The 26,366-nt window shown below is 46.4% G+C and overlaps 1 long non-coding RNA gene across 1 annotated transcript in view; it reads left to right on the forward strand.

Annotated features, from left to right (window-relative positions):
* LOC138527029 (uncharacterized) overlaps positions 1-26,366 on the forward strand; it is a 157,823-nt gene that overhangs the window by 17,033 nt on the left and 114,424 nt on the right. Inside the window, exon 2 of the long non-coding RNA XR_011283801.1 lies at positions 24,623-24,737. This is a non-coding gene — a long non-coding RNA (uncharacterized lncRNA). The remainder of the gene's footprint in view (positions 1-24,622; positions 24,738-26,366) is intronic.

Genomic DNA, 26,366 nt, shown 5'->3' on the forward strand with positions numbered 1-26,366 from the left:
AAAGCATTTTAAAAACCTCTTCCCAGCAAGGACAGTGGGTGGGGCTACTCAGCCAATCCTGGGAGCAAGGGAGAGTCAGAAGACTCTTCTGAGCGCCACAGGCTTCAAGAGACTAGGCCCCCACATTCTGACAGCTATTCCCAAGCCCGCAGAATCAGGGAGAGCCTAGAGGATCAGACAGCCACCTCTGGTAGCAGTGCCTCTGAGTCAGAGGATGAGTGGACCAGGGTGACCAGAACTAAAAAGGCCAACAAAAATAAGAGAGTCCTATTGAAAGATCTCCTGAAGCAAATCAAGGCTATTAAGAACGTTATAACGCCCTACCATAAAAATGACAAATATTCAGTTTGGGAGCACCTCTAATTGATTGAGCAAATGATGGAGACTTTCCACCTGAAGGACAGCCAAAGCTTTATTCAGTATGTCAAGTGGACATTTTCACCTGAATACTCCAGCTTCTCGCGGGGCTGGAGGATCAGAACCATTCAAGATGGTCCACCTATTGGACGGCCATCTTAAAGCATTTCTCAATACACAGAAACCCTCAAGAGGCCCGTAAGCCGGCCTACAATCTGCAATGTGGGGAAGACCAGGCCCCACAAGAATTTGTCCAAGAGCTGAAACATGTCTTTGCGCAGACCAACAGGAGGGTGCGCACAGACAGTAGGGAATTTATCAATACCTTCGTTCACTCCCACCCTAGATACATTATGACCCAGCTGGTGAGGAACTTTCATGAGAAAAGATCAATAGACTGGGTCATTGAACAAGCAACTCGCATCTACGAAGTGCAGAAGCCAGTAGAAAATAAAAGGGCCAATAAAAGCCCAAAACCAACCAACACCCCTGCTGCTGCTAAGGTGGCAGAGGTGAAGGTTGCCCGCATTTTAGATCTGGAGATGGGGAGGCCTAAAAACATTCCTGTGCAAAATCCCACTAACCAAAGACTCAGAAGGCCCTCGAGCCAATCCCAAACAGAGAGTCAGGGAGGTAACCCTACAAATGGGACCCCTAACTCCCCTGACAACATCAGCCCCTGTTACAAGGGCAACAGACCCATCCTGGGCTATGTGTGGACTCCCCCTGCCCAAGGGGGGTCCAACCAGGCAGCCGCCAACCCAGGAAACTTCCCTCCTCACTTTCCCCAGGAGGGCAGTAATCTCCCAAATGCCGGGTTGAATTTCTTGCCCCAGTACCTGCCAAACACCAACCCCCAAAACAACCCTTCTTTCTTTCCCCACTTTCCTGAGCCCAGACAGACCAATCCGGGAGAGGGGAGGACAAGGGTGGAGGGGTACCAAAAATATCCAAACCTAGGGTATTCTGGGAGAAGGGACAGTTACCCTTCCCGTGATCAACCAAGGGTAGACCAGAGAACCCCGTACCAGCCAGAGCGGGTGTCCCAACTGGAGCGCCAGGTCCAGAGCCTGCACAGGATCTGGGTTGCATGTTGAGGGCTCAACAGAGCCCTCAGATGAGCATGGCGACTCAGAACCCCTCAAATCAAGGGTCTGGTGCTCCAGAGCAATGACGGGGAGAGAACCCCGACAACCCACCGGTTCCCACGGAGGAGGCACAAGGGAAAGGGGGGTGTAAAGCCTTAGAGGAAGCTTCCTTCCCCACTTGTGAAAAGCCCCTGGAAACCCAGGAACCGGAACCAGAATCTCCCGCCCCAGAAAATCTGCAACCTAAGCAACAGAGGACGGATAGGAGAAATAAAGAGCCTAAAAAGACCCATTTTGTGAAGGAGGTTCGAATCTTCCAATTTGAAAGTGAGGGGTCGTCAGAGGATTCTGGGAAAAGGATCTTCTCCTTCAGGGATGGGGGAACTACTCCCAAAGAAAAATGGGTCCCAAGAAATCCTGATCAAGACTGGGTAGATGTGGGGACCGAGTTAAAACTGCCCAACATTGAACCCCAGAATGACCAGCAAGGAAATCACCTTGTTCAAACCAATTCTGGTAAATGCCTCCAAAAGGGGGGGGAAGGCAGCCCAGAATCAGAACCAGGGGAGCCCAAAACTCCCCCATCTCCAACTGTCACCTTTTTCTTAAAGGTTCCCAAGATCACAAACAAAATCCTGCCCAAATCACCCCTCTGTCAGAATCCAAAGCAAAGAAATTAACCCACCGATTGGCCAAAAATACGCATTATCTTTGTCCCCTTTAGGAGAAGGAGGGAAGATTGTATGCCCCGGTCCAAATACAGGGCAATGTACATTTTTGGCACTGGTGGACACTGGATCCCAAGCCACCCTTCTGTCAAAAAGGGCCTTTGATCAGCTGAATTCAGGAAGGAGAGAGAAATGCTAAATCCCTCTCACCCCTCTTCCTGGACAACTTCAGAAATTCGATGGGAATGAAATTCCTGTCGAGGGGACTGCGGATTTAGACATTAAAATTGGGCAATACAAGGCGAAACACCCGGTCATAGTTGTGACTCCAGAGGGCACACCATGTTTACTAGGGAATGACATCCTGCGTAGATTGTCTCCCCTCATAGATTGTGTAAACAAGGTCCTCTGGACCCAGACTAACCGACCAATAAAATTAAAACATAGTGTCAACCATGTTATTTTAAATGGCACATGCCACAGGGTTGAACAGAAATTTGACCAAATTGAATTCCATTTCCAAAATAACCCAATCCCGGACGTGACAGTAATTGCAGTAGGACAACAAACTGGTGATGGGAAGTCCTCTCTATTTTTGAAAATCAACCTTCCTTCCAGTCTTAAGTGGCATTCCACACTGGAAGGGAACACTATGAAATTCTATACAAATTCACAATCAGAAAATCCCACTCCAATAGTCCAAAATGATGAGAAATCAGCTCAAAACTTGGCTGACATTCAGAAAATTGGAGAGCAGTTGTTCATCCCTATTCAGTTAAATGAGGGGCAGGACTCTGTTCTTGCCCGAGTGTGCATGAACAATGGTAAGAGCTTCATCAGCGAGGCCATGTTCTGAAAACTCCCAAAAGATTTAGCCATTCCCACATTTAAATTGATATACACATGGGAAATGGCCCTGGAAACACCCAATTCCAAACATCTCCTGGCTTGCAGGTGTATGCTCAAAATTTCCATAGGCAACAAGAGCATAGTCCATAATTGTTGGGTCGTGCGAGATGTCCCTGCTGCATTTTATTTAGGCAGTGACATTCTCAATCGCTTTGCCATTAGTTTGGACCTGATAAACTTCAAAGCCTGGTCCCGATTAGCGGGTAATCCCATGGACTTTGATGACCCAGAGAAAGCATTTCGGTCAGTTCAACTGCTGCCATATGCAGTTGAAATTCAGATTGGAAAGGAAGTCACCATCCCAGAACGGACCCGACTATTCCCACTTAAAGTAAAAATTAAAAGAAGACAGAAACTGAAAAATCCTGTTGACTATGTTCATCTCAATGCTCACTTCCAACAGCAAGGGCTGGGGTTAAACCCAACACCACTAGTCAATACAGAACACGACACCATTCCAATAGAGGTGGATAACGGCGCAGGCACTATTATTGGAATGGCGGTTGATGACCAACATTTTTCCATAGATTTAGGTAACAAACTAATAGGACCGATCCCCAGTGACTGTTTTGACAGTGATAGTGACAATGACACAACACCAGACAGGATCTTCACCCGGCACGGGGGGAATTTCCTGGTGTACTCTTTCTTCCCTTATGGTAAGGAAGATGTGACCTGTGACTTCAGGAGGGATGAGGTGATCTTTCAAGTCCACGAGGACTGCCTTCCCCACCTGAAGCCATCAGTCCAAGCCAGTACTGTGACCAGGGACTTCTTCACCCAGCTGGAAGAGGCCGCTGAGATAGCCAAACCAGAAGTCTTTCCGGGCTTCAGGCAGATGGTTGAAGAGAGAGTCAACCTAGCTGATGCCTGTGAGACTCTGGAGCAAAAGCAAAAATTGAAACATGTTTTCTTAGATTATCAAGATCTCTTTGCGGTCGACTCATATGACTGTGGTTGCACCGACATCCACACAACAACAATTCCCACTGACCCTGGCATGGCTCCAGTGTTTGTGAAGCAATATCGTTTGCCTCTCGCATCAATGGAGACCCTTACTGAAATAATTAAGAATCTTGAGTCCCGTGGGATAATTTGTCCAGTCCACAGCACCTTCAATAATCTGGTGCTGGGGACTTTTAAACCAAACGGCCAGTGGAGACTCTGTGCTGACCTAAGGGAGCTCAATAAACGGGTCCATACTTCCCGGTGGCCTTTTCCCTACATTGACCAAGGGCTGGCCCAGATCCAGGGGTCAAAGGTATACACTGCCATTGACCTGATCAATGGGTACTGGACTGTACCTCTCAGTAGGGAGGACCAATACAAGCTGGCCTTTACTTTTGGGGGGCAGCAGTACACTTGGACCCAGACTCTCTTCGGATACATCATCTCCAGCAATGAATTTAACATCTTTCTGCATAAGGCCATACTCGACTTGGGTGAAAGGGGTAACCTGGCCTATGTAGATGATGTTCTAATCAAAAGCTCAACTGTGGAGGAACGCATAGCGGAGATCCGCTATGATCTGACCCAGTTGAGGGCTGCCGGAGCAAAACTCACTTTCCAAAAGGCACAGTGGTGCAGGACCTGTGTCAATTTCTTGGGGCATGAGATAACTCCTGAGGTTCTCTGTCCCCAGGAAAAGAAAGTAGAAGCACTCTAGAAAATAAAAGACCCCACAGCTCTGCGGGAACTAAGGAGCCTCCTTGGACTAACTAAATACAGCAGAAAGCACATTGAGGATTACGCAGAGATCACAAGACCCCTGATCCATCTGTTGAAGGGGGGGTCAAGTGGGACTGGGGTCCAGAACAAGCCGAGACAGTAAGACAACTCAAAAGAAGCCCCTCACAAGCGCCTTGCCTAGCTTACTCTGTCAAAAACAAGGAGTTCTTCTTGGAGACAGAGTTCTCAAATACATGCTTGACTGCAGTATTATACCAAAAGCATGACAAGGTCAATAAAGTAGTCTCCTATGCGAGTAAGACTTTATTCTCTGTGGAGGAAAAATTAAACGATTGTGAGAGGGCAATCCTGGCAACAGTGTGGGCATTAAAGAATTACCGCCCATTTATCCAGGGGGAACACATCATAGTGGAGACTCCACAACAACCTCTGCAATATCTTCAAAGTGACAGAATCCGGGCAGTAAATGTGAGTAAATCCCGAATTACTTCCTGGATTCTGTCAATGCAAGGCTTTCCGATGGACATCAGATATGGCCAAAACAAGAAGAGTCCCCTCGCACAAGGTCTGGCTGACTTGCATGATTGTGCCAGAGAAAACTGTCTTGAGGACGAAAGTCTTAAAATCAAAGACAACATGGAGGCGTACCTTAATTCCCCACACAAGGTCTATTATGAAGAAGACAAGTGTGAGGGAATGCCCACTGTCTATGTGGATGAGTGCTCCTACCATGTTGACAACAACGGGGAAAAGGAACTTGTGGCCGGCCTAGGTAATGTATGGGTGAATGATGCCCCAGAACCCTCCGCTGGCTTCAAAATCGGTCCCCGAAGTAGTCAATTGGCAGAGCTGATGGCTGTGCATCAAGCCATCCTCACTGCTGTCCAACACCAACTCCACAAACTGGACATAATCACTGATTCAGATTATGTACGGAACGGGTTAGTGGAGCACCTGGTTAACTGGAAAACCAGAGGCATGCTATGTGCTAATAATAAACCATTAAAACACGGAACATGTATACAAAATATTGATGATCTGGTCACCTTGAATGAAATGACCATCTACTGGAAAAAGATCAAGGGTCATTCTAAAGTAGAGGGACCAGACAAAACTGTAAATGACCTAGCTGATCAGCTGGTCAAAACCAGAGGCATCCAAGGGGAGCTACTTGAGATTGAGTCCCTGTTGGGGGAAATCCAGGTCACTGCTATTACTGGGTCCCAGACAAATGCTTACAATGAACTCTCAACTGCACAATGGAGTAAGGAGACCCCAGATGCTGATTAGATTACGGCTCAAAAAGGGGATGCAATAATTGGTAAGTTTTATCAACACATTGAGGACCCTGAGAACTTTCCCCTGACGGATACCAATTACATTGGGAAAGAGGACCTCAGAGTGTTGATGAAATGTCCAAAAATGCACCGAATCCAAGACGGTTTGTTGGTGAGGAGATCCATATCTGGCCATGACCAATGGCTGGTCCCTACCTCATTCCGAAGCCTGATGCTAAGTCACGCCTATGATGCGGCCACAGCCGGTCATCGGGGGTTTCATACGACATTAGAAATCTTGTGGGAGGTTGCATACTGGCCACACATGGGGCAGGACGTCGACCAATACTTGAAGGGGTGTCCGGTGTGTGCACAATTTCAGCCAACATCACTCACACACCGTGCTCCCCTCCAAAAGAGGGGAATGACACTGCCTTGGTCAGATTTCCAAGTCGATTTTATCGGGCCCGTGATTCGCTCCTCTAGGGGGAACAAGTACATGTTGACCATAACATGCTTGTTTACTAAATGGGTGGAATGTCTCTCGGCCCCAAATTGCAAAGCAGAAACATCAGCTGCCCTGCTGATCAACCACATCTTCTCGCATTTTGGACTACCCCAAAGGATTGAGTCACACCGAGGTAGTCACTTCACTAGGGAAGTGATGACAAAGATGTGGGAGATACTTGGGGTCAATAGGAAACTACACATTGCCTACCGGCGATCCTCTAGTGGTGGAGTTGAGAGATACAATAAAACTATTGTGAGCATATTAAAAAGGTTTGTGGCAGATTCTGGGCCAAGTTGGGACATTCGATTACCCCTTGTCCTGATGGCCATCAGATCTACCCCTTCTTCTGCAACAAAAATGTCTCCATTTGAGCTGATGACTGGACAAAGGATGGTGCTACCCCAGCATGTGTTCTACAGAACCCAAGAGCAGACCTTGATAAATGCCTCCACAACTCATGAGTATGTTGAGAATCTGAGAAAACACCTTCAACATGCTTTTGCCTATGCTCAGCAGAATCTAGAAAGATCTGCAGACAGTATGGAGACCCACTATGACCTTAAGACAACTAAAAAGGAATATCAAGTAGGAGACCGGGTCTACTTGTACAATTTCCAAAGGAACCAAGCCAAAGAGCGCAAATTCCTCCCAACCTGGCGGGGTCCTTTTGAAATTGTGGACAGAATGTCACCAGTCGCCTACAGAATCCACATCCGCATGGGCAGTTTGACAGAAGGGGAAGACAAGTAGGTCCACATAAACCAGCTCAAGCGTTGCCATCCCAGGCATACTTTGTGGCAAATAGAGGAGCCGACTGGAAACCCAGAGGGGGAAAATCCAGAGACATAAAAGAATTACTAAATGTTCACCGTGTATGTGTGAGAAGAGTGTTAAGATCATTAGTGAACATAGATGGGGAATATTGCCAATTGTTAACCAATGCAAGTGTCTTTCCCACTGCTGACATCCTCAGAAGACGTGTGGACACAGTAGTGTGAACATTTCCATAACCATATTGTGAGGGGTAACCATCTGCACAGGCTGCGCTTGTTACCTGTTGTATGCTCACTAGATGTGGTAAGTTTGAGCAGGGTGGATGAGGAGTATTCACAAAAAGGCACAACTCATTTGTGGTTCAATTGATTTATGGTTCAAAAAGCCCAGTTTTTTTACTCAAGTAAGTAATAGTACATACTGATTTAAAGTTACTAAAGAAAAGTGGTACATTCTTGGTACACATAGGTACACATTTCATGTAAGGTACTTGGTACTGAAAACAGATAAATTCCAAGCAGTGTCCAAAACGAAGTCCATGCAAACAATGCCAAGAAATACAGAAGATGCCAAGCAATGCCAAGAAATACAGAAAATGCCAACACGTGTTTCAACCTATGAGGTCGTCATCAGGGCATATAGATACATGTAGTACATTGGACTATAATGCTAATGCTAAGCCTGAACTGTGTTCATTCTAGAAACCTGTCAGGGTAGGGGGAAGAGTGTCAAAGCAAGGAGCAATTGGAAATGGGAGAGAAAAGAAAGAAAAAAGCATGGTATTAGATTACTACGTACACACCATGGCTCTAAAGGTAAGTATGTAGGCTATGAAAAATAAAGCATACCTTATTGTAATTGTTCTCAGAAGGGTCATAGTCAAACTATAGAAAAAATAAAGCAACGGATGATTCCCAAAACATGTTGCTGGTCAGTTCAGTATGCTGTGAAATATAAAGCAAATAGAGCGTATTTAGTCTATTGAAGAGTGCTTGCTAAAGTATTCATGATGTAATTTACGATTTCTTGGTATCATGTAAAATAGAGGAGAGGCAAATATTACCTTAACTCAGGGCAAGTCGTGATGTATTGCTTGGCCGAGGTACCGTAGCTGTAGCAATAATGCAGTATAAAAGTTCGTGTTTGGTGTGGTTATTCCGGATATCTAGCCGTGATCTGTAAAATGAATGTATCATCGTGTTTGTGTGAAATGGAATTAAATGCAAGCAGTGTAATTTGCCAAATGCGATAGCAAGTGCTTACCGGCTTGGGGATTTGGCGTGCTCAGTGGCGGGTAGTTTCTCAAACGCTGAAAGCAATCGCAGTTCTGAGGGGTTATTATAGCAACCTCCACAGGGTCAGTCAGGTGACGCAGTCACCTGACCTTGTTGCTAGGACACATGAACCAAGCCGGAAGGCAGGGAAATGCTGGTCCATACGTAAAATGCTAATTCAAAGTTATGAATGAATCGTCTGATGGGACAGAGAAAATAACATGTGTTCCTGCTAGGACTTTAAAGTTCTAGAGAATGCAAACGTACTTCCTAACAGGATCACACTTGCTCACAACCTTTCCACTTTGCAAACTATGACATGTCCTTATATTTTTCACATCAACAGTACTAGAATTATTTTTCCTAACCAAACTAATACTACAAGACATACGTGTTATGGCACCCCTTCAAATAACTTACTTGCTGGCTTGCCAGCCCAAGGTACATGCTATTACAGATTTATCTGTTGATCTTTCACCTGCAACAGCTAACATTCACTTGTTGAACCAATATTTCCAGACCCTAAAAATACAATCTTTTTCCAGCTGGCAACTGAATATCCAACACCCTCGGAAAACCCCCCCACGATCGATGCCTGCAGGCAATAACCTTTCTTTATGTCACAAATTTGGCACCAATACTTATTTCGCTTAAATTAAGTTTGGCTTCCAATATATTTTAATTTTTTTTTTTTAGTACTGAATGTTTATTGGGTGCAACAGTTTGTGCAACATGCACCTTTCTGTTAAAACCAATTTGAAGTTGACTTAGAATAGGCATCCGTTTCTAAATATGCCATATTTTAATTAACACTTGCTTATAAACCAACCACGGGTTTCCCCTAGCAGGAACACATGTTATTTTCTCTGTCCCATCAGACGATTCATTCATAACTTTGAATTAGCATTTTACGTATGGACCAGCATTTCCCTGCCTTCCGGCTTGGTTCATGTGTCCTAGCAACAAGGTCAGGTGACTGCGTCACCTGACTGACCCTGTGGAGGTTACTATAGTAACCCCTCAGAACTGCGATTGCTTTCAGCGTTTGAGAAACTACCCGCCACTGAGCACGCCAAATCCCCAAGCCGGTAAGCACTTGCTATCGCATTTGGCAAATTACACTGCTCGCATTTAATTCCATTTCACACAAACACGATGATACATTCATTTTACAGATCACGGCTAGATATCCGGAATAACCACACCAAACACGAACTTTTATACTGCATTATTGCTACAGCTACGGTACCTCGGCCAAGCAATACATCACGACTTGCCCTGAGTTAAGGTAATATTTGCCTCTCCTCTATTTTACATGATACCAAAAATCGTAAATTACATCATGAATACTTTAGCAAGCACTCTTCAATAGACTAAATACGCTCTATTTGCTTTATATTTCACAGCATACTGAACTGACCAGCAACATGTTTTGGGAATCATCCGTTGCTTTATTTTTTCTATAGTTTGACTATGACCCTTCTGAGAACAATTACAATAAGGTATGCTTTATTTTTCATAGCCTACATACTTACCTTTAGAGCCATGGTGTGTACGTAGTAATCTAATACCATGCTTTTTTCTTTCTTTTCTCTCCCATTTCCAATTGCTCCTTGCTTTGACACTCTTCCCCCTACCCTGACAGGTTTCTAGAATGAACACAGTTCAGGCTTAGCATTAGCATTATAGTCCAATGTACTACATGTATCTATATGCCCTGATGACGACCTCATAGGTTGAAACACGTGTTGGCATTTTCTGTATTTCTTGGCATTGCTTGGCATCTTCTGTATTTCTTGGCATTGTTTGCATGGACTTCGTTTTGGACACTGCCTGGAATTTATCTGTTTTCAGTACCAAGTACCTTACGTGAAATGTGTACCTATGTGTACCAAGAATGTACCACTTTTCTTTAGTAACTTTAAATCAGTATGTACTTTTACTTACTTGAGTAAAAAACTGGGCTTTTTGAACCATAAATCAATTGAACCACAAATGAGTTGTGCCTTTTTGTGAATACTCCTCATCCACCCTGCTCAAACTTACCACATCTAGTGAGCATACAACAGGTAACAAGCGCAGCCTGTGCAGATGGTTACCCCTCACAATTTGTTTCAGTCTAGGTGACAGTGGGAGATCACCCTACCATCCACACGACAGCAGCTTAACCAATACCTGATCTAATCACATATAAAGACTTCAAGGTGTGCGCTCTCCTGATTAGGGCCCTACTCCCACAACCTTTTTGATTTCCATAACCATGCTATGTTCTATTTTCTAGCATTTGGACTAAAAATCATCCCAAAAATCAACAAGGATGACCACTCGGGGACCGGGAGGAAAGACCCAAGGAGCCCGGAGTGCGGCTCCATACTCCCAACCAGAACCGGTGAGGAGAGTGTGTCGCCACAAGCACTGACGGGAGAAGCGACCGAATTTCCCCACGGACAGAAAAAGAACATCCCAATCTCCCGACTTCCCTTTGACGGGAGGTCAAATCGAAGTCGGGAAGGGGGGCTCTGTGGGATGTATTGACCCACTTTGCTGTGCTATGCGGATCACCCTGCTAGTTATGGTGCAAGAAGTAGCAACAATGGCGACAAAACGCTTGTGCGCGCCAAAAACCTACAAAAAACCTACAAAAAACGCGTTCTCAAACACACAAAAAGATGGATGCACAACCAGACACCCATGGTGCATGTGTGATGGAATAAAGCACACACTGCAGAAAGTGTGCCAGTGGGCTCCATGACCAGCAAACAGTGCAGAGAGAGAAGCAGTGCTTTGCAAATGAAACTCCAAAATGTGCCTATAAATGACATATGCTTTGTGCTAAAATCTCCAAAATGCCTATAACACAACACTTCTCAACATTCAAAATCTTGCTTGGCGCTAAAATTCATGTAATCTAATGAAGCATTGCGAACATACAAAGTCCTAATGTGAAGAACAAAACATTCATCAGACAAACGGGATTGTCTGTAAACTGACAGCCCCTGTCAGAATCTGGATACAGTACCCTGGGCTACGTGAATCACAGCTGTCAGATGAGTTACTGATGAAACTTCAAAGTGATCTAAACTAAAACGTCTGCCGGATTAGCAAACATAAAAAGGATTGTTGCTAAAAAAGAATACAGACCCCAGTTGCTTTTTATCCCACAGAGTTAAAGCTAAGAAAGTAATGTATTTATGTTTGATGCAGAAAATGTGGTTTTTCCTGGATTTTAATGAAGGATAAATTAGCCTGGCTGAGCTGCAACCCTTTGGAAGCGGACAAACAGGTTTCTCCCAGGGGGAGGGATATCCTCTCAGCTGAAACTCCGGGGAGATGATAATTGTGGGTTAACCCAGACTCTTGTCTACGGACAGAGAATGAACAATAGCAGACCCTTCAGCCCAGGAAATGGAGGCGTGAGAGGGCCATAAATGGCTCCTGGACTCCCAGGAGAGACAAAGGGGTGGACCTAAGCGACCATTTGCTGTTAAGCATGAACAAAGAACAATTTTTAAGGACTCATAACTAGTGATTCAAACTGGTGAAAAATATACCAAGGACATATCTGTTAGTCTAATTTTTGGGTGCACATTTTATGAGGCGTCAGAACCGTGTAACATGTTCTGGACAGGAATGGCAATATATGTGGTTTTATGTGAAATGTATTAATCCTAGAATTGTGAAAATGTACACACACATCCCTATGTTAAACAAACACATTTGTGGAAATTTGCATAAAGTTTGGAAATTGTGTTCATAGCAAAAAAGGCCAACATTCTGTAGAAACTTGAAACAAGATCCCACAGCTGCGGGATTTTGAGGAAGAAATGCTACATAAAATATGGAATCTTTGTGTGTGATTTGTGTAGAGGTGACCAGTGTAGAAATGTGTATTTAGTATAAAATTTGATTTTGGGACCAGGGCTAAAGGGAGGTTTCTAAGAACTGTAAAGCAAACCATAAAATGTGACATCATCCGGCCTTGATCCAATCACTCAAATGCAAGGCGGAGATGAAGTTTTGATCCAATCCCAGCTCACAGTGGCAAGCTTAGCTAAGCCAGCCCATATACCTATTTTGTGATGTCATTTGAAAGGATAAATAGAGACAGCTGACAACACATAGGGACTCACTGATTCACTCACTTTCCTGATTCCGGCGAAGCACTCTGATCATGCATTCTACATTCAGCTTCAACATCCTTCCAGATCCAGATGCCAAGACTCTTGCAAGCAGTAGAGAACTATTGACTTTCTGCAAGGCCTAATCCTCAAACTTATTCTTGCAACCCAGTGAAGCGCTGTGGTGTGAGAAGGCCTTTTGAACTAGAATCCTGAAATTCTCTGGCTTGCTACCACAAGGCTTTCCTGAGGAACTCGCTATCCAGCTGATTGAAATATCCACAAATAAGGACAGATCCTGTGCAAATCCGATTACAGCCTAGCTGATCTGATTCCGTGCCTGATGTGCTGTTCTTCCTAGACCAGATCCAATCCATGACCAGAACTGACGGTCCAATTTAATAACTTATTCTGTGAGTATTAATAGGAAGAAAAGTGACAAATAGTATATTTGCCTTGTCTTATCCCAATCTCAACCCATCCTGTCTGTAAATTCAGAATCATAGTATTGTCAGAACCTTTCATGCGCTGATGTTCTCTCATTTGTTTTATAAAATCATAAGTCATTGGTGATTTTGAGTAACTCAAGTAAATTCCAAAAAGAAATTGAGCATCCACCATGTGAAGGGTTACGCTGGCCCGTAACAGTGGAGATTCATGTGTGGCATCCTCTTTTTCCTAGTCATAATATAGTGTAATCAAACCCAGCTGTCAGTTTTAAAATGCATTTCTGTTTCCATTCTCGCGCCTATTTTGCAAAAACAACCTTTACTAAAACCTCTATAACTCCCTCAGTTTTCATGATAGAAACGAAATTTCAACTCCTACTTTTACCTAACACGCTTAGCTATCCATAGAATAGTGAATATCGCATAAGGAAAAGTTTGCCGCGATTTTACATTCTGAGAAATTTTACACGTGTGAAATAGCTTTAGTTCATTTCCTACTTGGACTTTTCGATTTCAAATGTTTTCCTTGGACTAAATCATTGCTTGTGATTGTGTGCAACTGTTCAAAGCGGCTCCCATAGGAATTTATAATAATTTAAGTATTTTTGACCACATTTGTTGTTTTTGCTCAGTCAATTCCAAAGACAATTTCAAAGCCATTCTGACAGTGAAAAGTCAATTCCGTTTTTCTCTTGTGCTTGAAGGGGGAAGGTGGGAGTGATATTCTGTTTGATTTGTGCTATTCCTGAATACCTGCTCTCTCCTCACATCTCTTTACATTGCCTAGTGGGGGGTTGAGGGGTGTTGCAGGGGGAACCTCTAACCATAGTGCCATCTATACCAAACCAATTCAAAAGTATTATTTTCTGTGCTGCATTTGTTTTTGTGCTCATTGCTGATTCCTAGTGCATTAAAGAGATTATTCAGTGTTCTGTCACCCCATTGGTGATTGTTGTTTACCTATTAAAATATATTGGGCCTCATTACGACCCTGGCGGTAAGTGAAAAACGATGGCGGTAAATGGTTACCGCCATCGTTTTCCGCCAGGTCCGATCATGACTCCTGACCGTAAACTACGATGCCAATAGCGGCATCGTAGTTAACGCTGCCGCTAACTGCGCTAAGGGTGCGCGCACGCGACCGCCCACACCGTACTTAGCGCCATGGCGGAAAGGTACGCAAATGCCGACCCAAGCGGACATGCACCTAACGCCATCACCGAGGCCGCTAAGTACCTTACCGCCATGGTGCAAATAACGCCATCACGAACCAACCGTAAAGGGCCAATTCAAGTGAATGCAGCTGCCACAGGTGCACAGAAACAGCACAGGTGAAGGCAATACAGACTCAGGGGAGTACAAAAAGAGCACACCCCACCCCTACCCACACCCAGTCACACTCCACAATGATGCCAATACGACTAGCAATGTTGGGGCTGGAGGACCTGATAGCAATGCATGTGCTACTACAACAGCAACAACAACAACAACAGGCAGCACAGAGGAGACGCAGGAGGAGAAGGAGGGCAAGGCAGGCCCAGCAAGCCCCACCAGCACAGCCAGTGCCACCACGCAGGCAGCCCCCAATCCCACGCATCAGAGCCAATCCAAACAACCTCACTGCTGAGCAGATCCACACCCTGTACCGTTTGGACCGGGACACCATCACCGCCATCGTAGACATGACACACGACGACATCGTCAGCATGATAGAAAGTCCAACCGCCATCCCCCCCCTACTGAAGGTAGTGGCTGTACTCCACTTCCTGGCCACAGGCACCTACCAGCACACAGTGGGGCACCTGCATGGCATTTCACAACCATTATTCTCACGAACACTCATCCAAGTGCTCGATGCCCTCCTCAAGCACACAGACGACCACATCTCATTACCACGGACTGCCCAGGAGATTGCAAACACCAAAGTGGGTTTCCATGCACTAGCCAGCATACCCGGTTGCATTGGTGCCATCGACTGCACCCATGTGGAATTGGTGGTTCCACGTGCCATGGAGGTACCGTACCGCAACCGGAAACAGTTCCACTCTATCAACGTGCAAATGGTCTGTGACTCCAACAAGATCATCACACATTGTTGTGCCCGATTCCCCGGATCAACCCATGATTCACTGGTCCTGAGGAACTCCACAATACCACGCTACATGGAGCGACATGCAGGCCCAAGATCCTGGCTACTCGGTGAGTGCAATGTCATGGAAGTGGGCATGGGAATGACGTACCAGTGCATACTCCACCTGGCAGAAAGGGGGGGGGGGATGATGCATACTCCACCTGGCAGAAAGGGGGGGGGGAAGATGCATACTCCACCTGGCAGAAAGGGGGGGGGAAGATGCATACTCCACCTGGCAGAAAGGGGGGGGGGTGATGCATACTCCACCTGGCAGAAAGGGGGGGGGATGATGCATACTCCACCTGGCAGAAAGGGGGGGGGGGAGATGCATACTCCACCTGGCAGAAAGGGGGGGGGATGATGCATACTCCACCTGGCAGAAAGGGGGGGGGGATGATGCATACTCCACCTGGCTGTGAGTAACACAGAGAACGGATACAGAGGAAGGGCACTCACAATGCACAAAACCCCTCTGCATACATAGGGTGATGGCATGCAAAACAGGCCATGGCAGCAATGAGCATATACTGGTTGCATAGTGTGAATCAATTAGTGCATGTAGAAGTGAGCCAAGGTAACAGTTCCATGCCAGCCATGGTGGAACATCATGTTCCTGATCAGACAACATGACTGACACATACATTCTCGCCTACATACAGGTGATGCAGCCTATCCCCTGAAGAGGTGGCTCCTCACGCCAGTCCGGAACCCGCAGAACCAGCACGAGGAGGACTTCAACCGTGCACATACACGTACTCGTGTGGTCATAGAGCAGACATTCGGCCTCCTGAAGGCACGGTTCCGAAGCCTCAGCAGGTCTGGTGGGGCACTCCTGTATGGCCATGAGAAGGTGGCAAAGATCGTCATGGCATGTGTCATGCTGCACAATATGTGCGTCAGACGGAATGTGCCCCTGCCCCCTGACGCAGAACTGCAACCACCTGACGATGAGGATGAGGAGGGTGCAGATGGGGCGCCACCACATGGAGGAGGCGATGCACAGGAGGGGCGTGCCATGCGCCAAAGTATCATCGACCACTGCTTCTAGCACACACGGCTGGTGTTTATCGCATGGAGACTGCACTTGGGGCACTGTGTGTCTCTGGGACATGCACACTGTGGACTGTACACCAATAAAGCACACATACGCAATGAAAATGTCCACACATTTCTTTTTTTGAAAGAAAAAAGTGTATTGGAACTATGAACTGTCGTGTCACACCCCCTCCCACCTCCCCCTGCACACCCCAACACACCCCCTCCCACCTCCCACCTCCCCCCTGCACACCCCAACACACCCCCTCCCACCTCCCCCCTGCACACCCCAACACACCCCCTCCCACCTCCCACCTCCCCCCTGCACACCCCAACACACCCCCTCCCACCTCCCACCTCCCCCCTGCACACCCCAACACACCCCCTCCCACCTCCCACCTCCCCCCTGCACACCCCAACACACCCCATGTAGCTGTCAACAGATGCCTGTGACAGTGTCCACAGGCCGTCACAAGCCCCCTCTCCCGGCCCCCGGGGCACCCCTGGCTGTGGAGCGCAGGTTGCGTCCGGAACGGCGCACGGGGCTGCTCTGCGCAGAACTGGCAGTGGAGGATGTCCCTGGCTGCCCCTGTGCATGCAGCTCCTGTACTGTGTGGGTGAGGTCAGTGACCGCACGACGCAAGCCCGCAAGTTCGGCACAGATGTCCCTGGACATGGCCTGCATGGCATCCCTCAGGGTGGCAGTGCTCTGCGCCACTTCCGCCCTTAGTGTCTCCGTGGCCTGTTCAATGCTAAACCTAGCCCCCACACATTCCGCGGCATGCTCATCCAGCATTGCGGACAGTTGATGCTGCCGTTGAGTGATGTCCTCGAGGGACGGCTGGCCGTGCTGGCCCATGGCCAGTGCAGGTGGAGTGATGGAGGGGCTGGTCCCCTCCTGTGGAGTGTGGACAGGGCATGGGGTGGAAGGCCACTCCTCTGCCTCAGTGTGCCCCTGTGTGTCGCCCTCATGGGGGCTGGCGTCTGAGAAACAGGGGGAATGTAGTTGGTCAGTGGGGCTTCTGACCTCCTGCTCCATGTCCGAGTCAGAACATGCAGCTGTTGCAGCTGTCTCCCCGATGTTGCTGCTGGCCGCTGACCCCCTGCCTTCTGTGGCAGGCAATGTCGGTGGAGGTGGAGCAGCTGCTGCTGGCCTGCTGCCAACAGGGGTGCTTGCCGGTGGGACCTCCGGTATGCCTGCAGTGGGACCTGCTTGTCATGGGGTCTGCCTCACTGCAGCTGAGGTTGAGGGTGCAGGGAGGTTGTTGTCGGACTTCGCTCTCTTCGGCGCAGGGGTGTCCTGGTCCTCTGGGTGTGATTCTGTGCCTGTGGTGGAGCAAAGGTGGGAGGGCGTTATTGATGGGTCTACGGACTTTTGAATGACAATGGTTGACATTATTTTGGCCAGTGGATGAGGCAGATTTCAGGCAGTGCCATGCAGGTTGTCTCCTTTTAGTGTGGTATGTGGATGCAGGTATGCGGGTGCCAGCAGTGTATGCAGGGTGGTGCTCGCATGTGGCTATGGGCAGTATTGATTTGTGTTGCATTTACACTCTAGGGCAACCTTGTGCTACACATGATTGGACTGCTGTGACTATGGCATGTCTTGTATGAGGCACCTACCTTCATCGCCTGATGTCGGGGCTCCCCTTTCCATCCCTCCAACGCCTTCGATGGATTCCATGCCGATGGTGGTAGCACAGATCTCCTCCCACGGTTGGAGTTTCAGGGGGGATTCCGACCCTCCACCGGTTCCCTGGGCAAGGTTGCGGTTTGCCGAGATGACGGCTCTGACCCGTATGCGCAGGTCATCCCAGCGCTTCCGGCACTGCTGTGGGGTGCGGGGTACGGTCCCCACCGCGCTGACGCGCTCAGCCACCAGGGCCCAGATGGCCTTCTTCTTCCCGATTGCTGTCCTGGTCATTTCAGGGGAGAAAACAACACCTGCGTTGTCCTGCAGGGTCTCCGCTAGCATGCAGAGTTCCTCCCGGCTGAATCGCTCCTGGCGCTGGCGGTCACATGCCTTTTTCACGGATTTTGGCATTTTCGGGAACTTGGATGGGTGGGTGTTTGGTTGGGACAGGTGTCAGGGTTGGGTCTGGTGTTGTTTGGTAGGATGGCGATGGATTGTGTTTTTAAAGATGGCCGACGGGCTGCTTCCCGTTCCGGCGCGATGACGCTATTTCCGGTTTGGCCTTTTACGGCCGCCGCTAATTACGGTGGCCGTAAATTACGGTGGCCGCTACTTACGCTGGCGGAAGGGCACCTTGCTCGCTTAGCGATGCCGGTAGGGGCCTTTTCCGCCATGGCGTTAATTGCATTACCGCCATGGCGTAATGCTCGTGCGCGATGGGTCGTGATGTGGCGCTCTTTACGCCATCGTCCCACGGCGTAAACGCTCATTACGCCATGGCGGTAATGACGGGCGATTACCGCCAGGGTCGTAATGAGGCCCATTGTGATTTAAATTTTAAATACAGAAATAAATATTTACCTTTGCAAACTAGCCTGATTCCTGATTCAGTGTGACCGGGGATGTGGGGGGGGGTTCCAGGAGAAGGGAGTGGTATATCGTTCAGAATATTGAACTTATAGATAAAAATAAATAAGGGTTTCAATTGCACACTACATGCTGGGATTGACTTGGGTGTGGAACCGATTGAAATCACTTACACAAAATAATTGTATCTAACAAAATGCCCCTGCAGTGTTCAGTTATAGCTTAAAGAAGGAGTTGCTTTGAGCAGGAAGGTTTCATATCTTATGTCTCCTGCAGATCCTGAACCCTGGAGTACTGATCATCAAACAGAGGAAGGCCTTTGCCTTCCTGACATCACTCTCTTCATCTTCAGAAACATCAGGGGGCTAGGAAGTTCTAACAAGAACAGGCCACCAGTGCCTTGACATTTTGAAAGAAAAGCATTTTCAGGATTAAAACTCCATAGATGGGCAGGGAGATAATTACTAGAACCCAAGGGTAAGAGCCTATAATGTGTACATGTGTATAGATGAAGAAGACTTGGATGCTTGGCTGGGTACTCCAGGAGGCTTGTAGATTGACCTGTAGACAGTAGGAGTTGAAGAGGGTTTGGCATAGAGGTACAGAACTCAAAGGGATTGGCATATGCAGGAAAGCAAACAGATCTAGAACTGTTGAAGGATAAGGAAGAGCGTATACACGGCTAGATACTTGAAACAAATTAGCAATAAGCATTTCTATGTAACTATTACTTTGTGTGCAGCAGATATATACCATTACAAGCTATGTTTCCGAAGCTGGTGATCATTCAGAAGCAACCTACCACCATCTTGGATTGGGAAGCTGCTTCATTCAAGTTAGGGTTTGTACTTCTGCAAATACCATTTTCAAGTTCAGCAAGTTCAGACACATGGTGTTTCATTCCCTTGCCAGCTGCCCTGGAGCCTCAGCATCACTGATGAACTGGCCGCATGTGATCCCCTCCCATAAGGTGACCACAGCTCTAAGGCCCCCACCTTGCCCTTGTGAGGGTCTTGTTGTAGCACAGTATTTGTCATTTGCATGGCCAATGCCGTGCTGATGATTTACTGGCAAAGACTGAAGCCTGTGCTGAGAAATAGAGTTGATGGAATGGTTAATCTAGGAGCGGTAGAGTTGGAAGTAAAGTGGCTGTGAAAGAGATAAGCCAGGAATTCCAGGAACTAGTAATGATTAATGAGAAGAATATTTATAGATGTATGGTCATTTTTGAATCACTCACATCATTTTAGGAGTCATTCGATCTCTTAATAGAACGATTAATATCAACTTGAAGAGACCGTCAGGCATATTAATTGGCTTTACCTAACACAAGTAGGACAATCTCAGAACATAATCATTTTTGCTAACACTAGCCTTCCCATTATAGGCCAGACGTTGGCCATATGCTAAATGATTTTCCACAGCTTTTTCTAGGTTTTAGTACATCAAGGCCATACATTGTCTTTCGTCCCTCACTTACCAAAAGACCAAGAATTGAAGGGGCACTGACGACATTTGAAGAGGTAGGACTAAATGTAGGGGCCTGTTGGGACTTGGGAAAAGTTATAATGTGAATTTGGAAAAGAATCAAAGTTTTTCATGTTTTTTAATTTTTTTTGTTGATTGCTTCAGACTACAGCATAAATTAAAAACATAACATAAAACACATACAGACGACCTACACTCAATGTCGGAAATTTACAAATCATTCACAAAGTGTCCAAAAATAATTCTATCAACCTGTTCTCCTATCACTTCCTTAACCAACTTGTCTTCCTTCCTGTATTCTCTCTATTTCTTTCAAATACCTTCAAAAGATTGGGATGTGTGTTGCAGTTATGAATTAACTATTCAGAAACGTCAAGCTCTCGGCTTTCTTGATTCTACTGGCAGAATGTTGGTGAGATTTATTTTATGCATGACAAGGCCACCAGTAGTCTAGCGATAGCTAATCATATAAATGCAAGCTCTCCCACCGCTTGAAGTTTAGTATTATTTTCTCCATATAAACCTAGCATAATTATGGGGAAGAACTTGGGAATGGCTTTCCCTGTTACAAAAAATGTTAACTGTAAAATGTTGGTCCAGAGATCATAAGGTTTGTTAATATTGGCCATCATATGGCTAGCCCCTCTGTGACCTCTTTACATTGTAGCATTTAGCATTCTCTTTTGTCCCAGGCAAGTGTTTAAGGATTACTTACATTTCGAGAGCACTTCAAAAAACCTTGAGCTTATTAAGCATGTCATCAGCATTCAGGGAGGCTATATGTGATGTACCTGAGATCTGTATCTTGGAAACGTCCTATGAAAAGTCCCACGCTTATTACGGGAGATGTCGGGGAGTACTCTCTGGTGCACCTCAAAAGGGTCATACTTCCCAGATGTGGATGCTGTTTTTCAATTATGTCTGTGGACCTGTTTGATTGGCGTCTAGCCCATCTCATGAAGTTAGGCTCTGTCTGATTCTTTGCAATACTTTCCAAATATATCTTTCCATTGTATCCTATCAAATGCCTTTTCATCATCAGTGCTGACGATAGCATAATTGTCAGAGTTCAATCAAAACTAGACAATCACACAAAATGAGTCTAAGCAATTCATAGACTTATTCAGGATAAATCCTGCCTTATCCGCATCGACCAATTTTGTTTTTAGATCAGACATTGTAGCCTCCAGTATCTTTTGGATCTCCTTTAATCATATATATGTTGCTCTTTATGAGCCATGTCAAAAATGCTATTGTTCGACATAAGTAGAAATACAGCTGTGACCTATTTTATTGAATGGATATTCCTCTCCGAAATGTTTATGATCCATCTAACATAAGCCTCATTATGCAAAAGTAGAGTGTGCAGGAAAATAGATCCACTGGATGGCCTTAGTGGACAGTGCTGGAATACATTCCTCTTCTCATGGGCAGTTGATATATTTTTATTCAGAACGTTTGTTCTTTTGGAATTTTTAGAGTCCTATAGAAACAGTCATTGGGCCTCATTACGACCTCGGCGGTAGCCATGCCGCTGTTGGCGGCATGGCTGCCACCGAAATCGCGTCCGGGTCCACAGAATGAGGAATTACCGGGCCATTCCGAGTTCGGAAGGCCCGGAAATTCCTCCCTCCAAGGACCCGGACCCGGTCCTTCCCCATTCCCATTCAGCCCTTATAGGGCTGAATGGGAATGGGAGAGGGAGCAAACAACGGGCCATTACGAGTTGACCTGTTGTTTGCTCCCTCTTCCCCTCGCGGGACCCGGTAAGCATGCCTGGTTTGACCAGGCGTTACTTCCTGGGTCCCGCGAGGGGACCTCGTAATGAGGTGGTACGGGGTAAACAGCGCCGGCACCTTTTACGGCGCCGTTAACCCCGTACCGCCAGGGTCGTAATGAGGCCCAATGTTTAGATGCATCTATGTCCTGCCTTCGTAACATATGACTGATAATGCCACAAAACCTATATTTACCACAAGTGCACACCCCAATGTTATGGGTGCTTTTTCTGTCAGTTCACTATTAAACCCATGTCTGCCAAGCCAGGTGCTCCAAAGTCCTGATTTGTTTTTTAAGTGATGATGCTGCCTTGATGAGATCCCTACTCACGTCCCCTCAAAGTTTATGTGCACAGGGTACATTTTCAAAATGTGACTCCCAGAGTCACCTGAATTCATACTAGCTTTAAAAACGTCCTGATCTCATTCATGGTTGCTTCCAAAACTGATATATCGTGCAGGGAAGCTGCCTGCAGCCTGGGGTTGAAGTGATCCAACAACAATACCAACTGTGGGCCTTGTAGAAGTGTGATTTTAAGAGATCAATTGAAACACTCAGATTTTATTATACAATATAGCAATAATCCTGCGTTCTGCGGCCTACACCAGCCAGTAACGGCCCAGGGCCCAAGTAACAGGCCTGAGCAAAAAGAGGGCTGTAACGCTGTGCCCTGGTGCCGTTACAGGGATGGTATAGCCTGCAGAACGCGGGATTATTGCTATTAGCACCCTTAGGCAAACCCTTAAGGTGCTAAGAGCAATAGAACATTTATAAAAACTCGGCCGTGCTACTGCATTCGCAGCAGCGTCTGGGGAGACGTGCAGGGTTGACGTGCAAATGAAGGCGGGGCTTCGCTCTGAGCCCTTTTTCCATTTCCATGGCTTTCCAGGAAGCCATGTTGACAGTGCAGCGAGGAGCAATGGAACCTGGCGGAGGAGCCCATTTCAGGGAAGTTGGTTTGGGGTGAGGGGTGTGAGGGGCTGGATAGGGTGCGGGAGGCGGGCGAGGAGGGAAAATCATTGTGCCGGTGGAGGGCAGGTACGTGGAGCACTCTGGCTGTACCGAACCTGTGCTTGTAACAGTAGATTCAGCCCGGGTTTGTAGCAAGCTGATTGGCTCCCGCACCTTCCGTGGGTGCTAATACAGATTGTTTTTATTTGCAAGGGTCACAATCCTTAATTATGGACCTGGTGTAGAACACCAAGAAACACTTCTGGAGCCAACGCTGCTTAACCACACTAAACTAAAGCTACACCTCCTTGAAGGAGGCCCAGCATGGCAGAAACACATCTGGGTTTCATCATACTACCTTGTAGAGGGTACGTGGGGTGGACTATCTGGCTGTGGTTCTCTCTTTAGAGTTGGAATTAATACTGATAAGCATATGGTGTGTCCCTTCGATAATGGCACAACTGAATTAAACAAGGTAATGGCAGGCTGTCAAAGGGGGTTCCGGTGCTGCTTAAGTTATGCTGTCTAAGCATTTCCTTCCTTGCTTATTGGTTCCCTCATTTTCACATCCAACTTCACATGGTCATCCCTAATTTGGCAAGTCTCCAGTAGAATAGCTTCCCTGAATCCTCTTGTGTTTGGGTAGTAGCTTATTCTCAGTTCCCAGCGATCTTCCTAAAGCTTCTGACGTGGCACTGTTGCCACACATTTTCTACACATTGTGCTTCACAAATGTAAATATTTATTTGTCACGTTTTATGACAAGCATATCACCCTGTATGAGATCAGTGACATTTTAAAAAAACAGTTTCTCAAAAATTGTGGTCCAGCAAGAAGATTTAATGGTTATAACTGTTACAGTAAATTCTCAATGTCACTCTTAAAAAAACCAAACAATTAAACATTTTAATTTCAAACTTGGTTAAACTGGAACAGGTTTAACATGCTGTAACTTAAAAGTAAACAGTTTCTCTAAAAGAAAGTGAACGCATTTTCCAATGTTTCAGCTTTTTCTTTAATGTGTTAAATTAAACATTCTCGTGAAATAAAGATCCTTCCAGAAAGAGAGTGGGCTGGTAAACTCACCGGCACCCTTGTTTCTAGACGGCAAACTAGGAGTCTACCTGCCGGAGCCGCTGTGCCCGACAGGTCTGACCCTGCCGAGCGCAGCGGCCCTGGTAGGCAGACCGGTCACCGAAGCGCTGGCCCTATTGGCAACAATGCCGGTACTTCCGATTCCCCACTTCATAGAGTTCTATAGGACTCTATGGGAATGGGGACTTACATTTTAACGGTGCGTGACTTCCCGGGCCGCCGGACTTGGAATCTCCTGGTGGCACCAGGAAGTCAGGCGCTGATAACATTTTACAAGTGTGGCGCCAACCCACTGATAGCACCGGCAGGGTTACCGACAGACTCGTAATGAGGCCCAGTGTCTTCTTTAAAGATACCTTGCTCAGAAATTGCATTCATATTCCCCTGTCTGCTTTTGAAGACAAACAAATGTTCCGAACACAGTAAAGACCAGTTGTTACTCTAAGCATTCTGATTGGCCGAGAGGAGGTCAATATCGATCTCTGTATGCTAATAATGGTTATTGATTGACCTGATCTTTCCATTGTAGGGCCGGCTCAGGCATTTTTTCTAAGTCTTGTTGAAGAATTCTTCACAAATGGTGCAAAAGACTTGGAATTGAATCCCCGGCTCCGTCAGGACTGAGCCAGTGGAGAGCTTTGAAGGTGAGTTTGATGTTTCCTTGTTTTTCATGTACAAAATCAGTCCGGCTTTCCGATTTTTCACTTGCTGTTGCCTTTTCGTCCATTCCTTACTATCAGATCTGCATGGATTTTTATGTTGCAGTGACAAAGGGTATATTTGTGGCCAGTTCCACCCAGTGACTGATTTCTAGATGTGGGTGGAGCTCTGGAAGAATGAAGTATCCCATGCAAGTTCCTTGGCTCTTGCATTGATGCTTGGTCTGCGCATGGAGAATTAGCCATGCTAGTGTTCCATCTTATCCTCAATGCCATAGAGTGGCAGGTCCTTTCTCTTGCACCCATTAAAGCAGCGCTGCTGCAGTAGACTTGGTGACCGGCCTATCGATGATGCACTCACACATGGAAGTTAAGACGGATTTCTTTTGAGGAAACAATAACATTTTGTTCTGGACTATGCTTTGTATCAGTGGAATAAAAGTGCCCCAGTGGGTTGGATAAATCCAGTCCCGCTTTCTCTACGGTCAGCAGCTCCTTTGCGCTTTGCTCGATTATTCCTTCACTCACTGCAGAATCTATGACTAACTTTCCCAACATGCACCATGTCTGTATGCCAATGGTTTCTCAGTCCAACGTACGACTTGTGACCCTGTTTCACCACTTGCAGGATGTCTTTACACACAGGTAGCTCATTTCACTGTAGCATTTATTTACAATACGTGTTTCTGTTTGTTGTGGGGGTTGTGACTCAATTTCACAATTTGCAGGGTGCCTTTAAATATATGGGGGCTCAATGTGCTATGTGAGGACGGTGTGATTTAGTTTCCCAGGCGTGCACTACTTCTTTTTTACAGATGGATTCCCAGTTTCTTTTGGATTTACAAGACAGTTTTCCAACATCCTGTTTTGGGAATTGTCAGTTGGCGATTGGGCTTCTTTTGGTATTTAGATGCGGGGAAGTGATTCACACACATCTCGTTGATGTTGCCACCATTTTTTTTAGCAGTCAATGTTGAACAGTGCTGTAACTCTGCTATCTCCGTTTCAGCCAAACAAAGTCATTTATGGCATATGGGTGATACCTGTCCCACCTGGCTGCCCTCAATACATCTTTCTTTTCACAGACCCTGCTCTGGGGTTCTGGCACTGGTTTACCAGAGGTTGCTCTTGGGTGAGGAGGGGATCTTCCTCGTAGTGAGTCTAGTTTTGGTTACTCTGCACCTAAAACGTCATTGGCAGCCGAGAATGATGTTCGTTCTGTTCCAGGCCTTGTACTCTGTGGATACACAGTGAGCAAAGTGGATTGTAATAAACGTGCCCAACTACCACACAGGCTTGCCTGCTGAAAGCCCTCAAACGAACTATCCCGGTGAACCGACACACTATACCCGGGCAGCCTTGCTTAAGACAGAACATTTTAGAATACTCTCCATGCTATACCCAATCAGGATTTCCTGTTAGGTAATAACACTGTTTTGAAATAAAGTATTCGTGTAGAGGCCTAGAGCTCAACCTGTTTGAGAGGCAGGGGGCAGAGACAGGAAGACAGAGACAGGCTGCCACACTAATAGTGTAAACTTGTGTTTCCATCCCTCAGCTTCAAATCGACTTTTTACATTTTCTAATTATGTGCCAGCATAATGATATACCTAT

This window comes from Ambystoma mexicanum, chromosome 14, assembly GCF_040938575.1.
Source record: "Ambystoma mexicanum isolate Mex_15411 chromosome 14, UKY_AmexF1_1, whole genome shotgun sequence".
NCBI lineage: Eukaryota > Metazoa > Chordata > Amphibia > Caudata > Ambystomatidae > Ambystoma > Ambystoma mexicanum.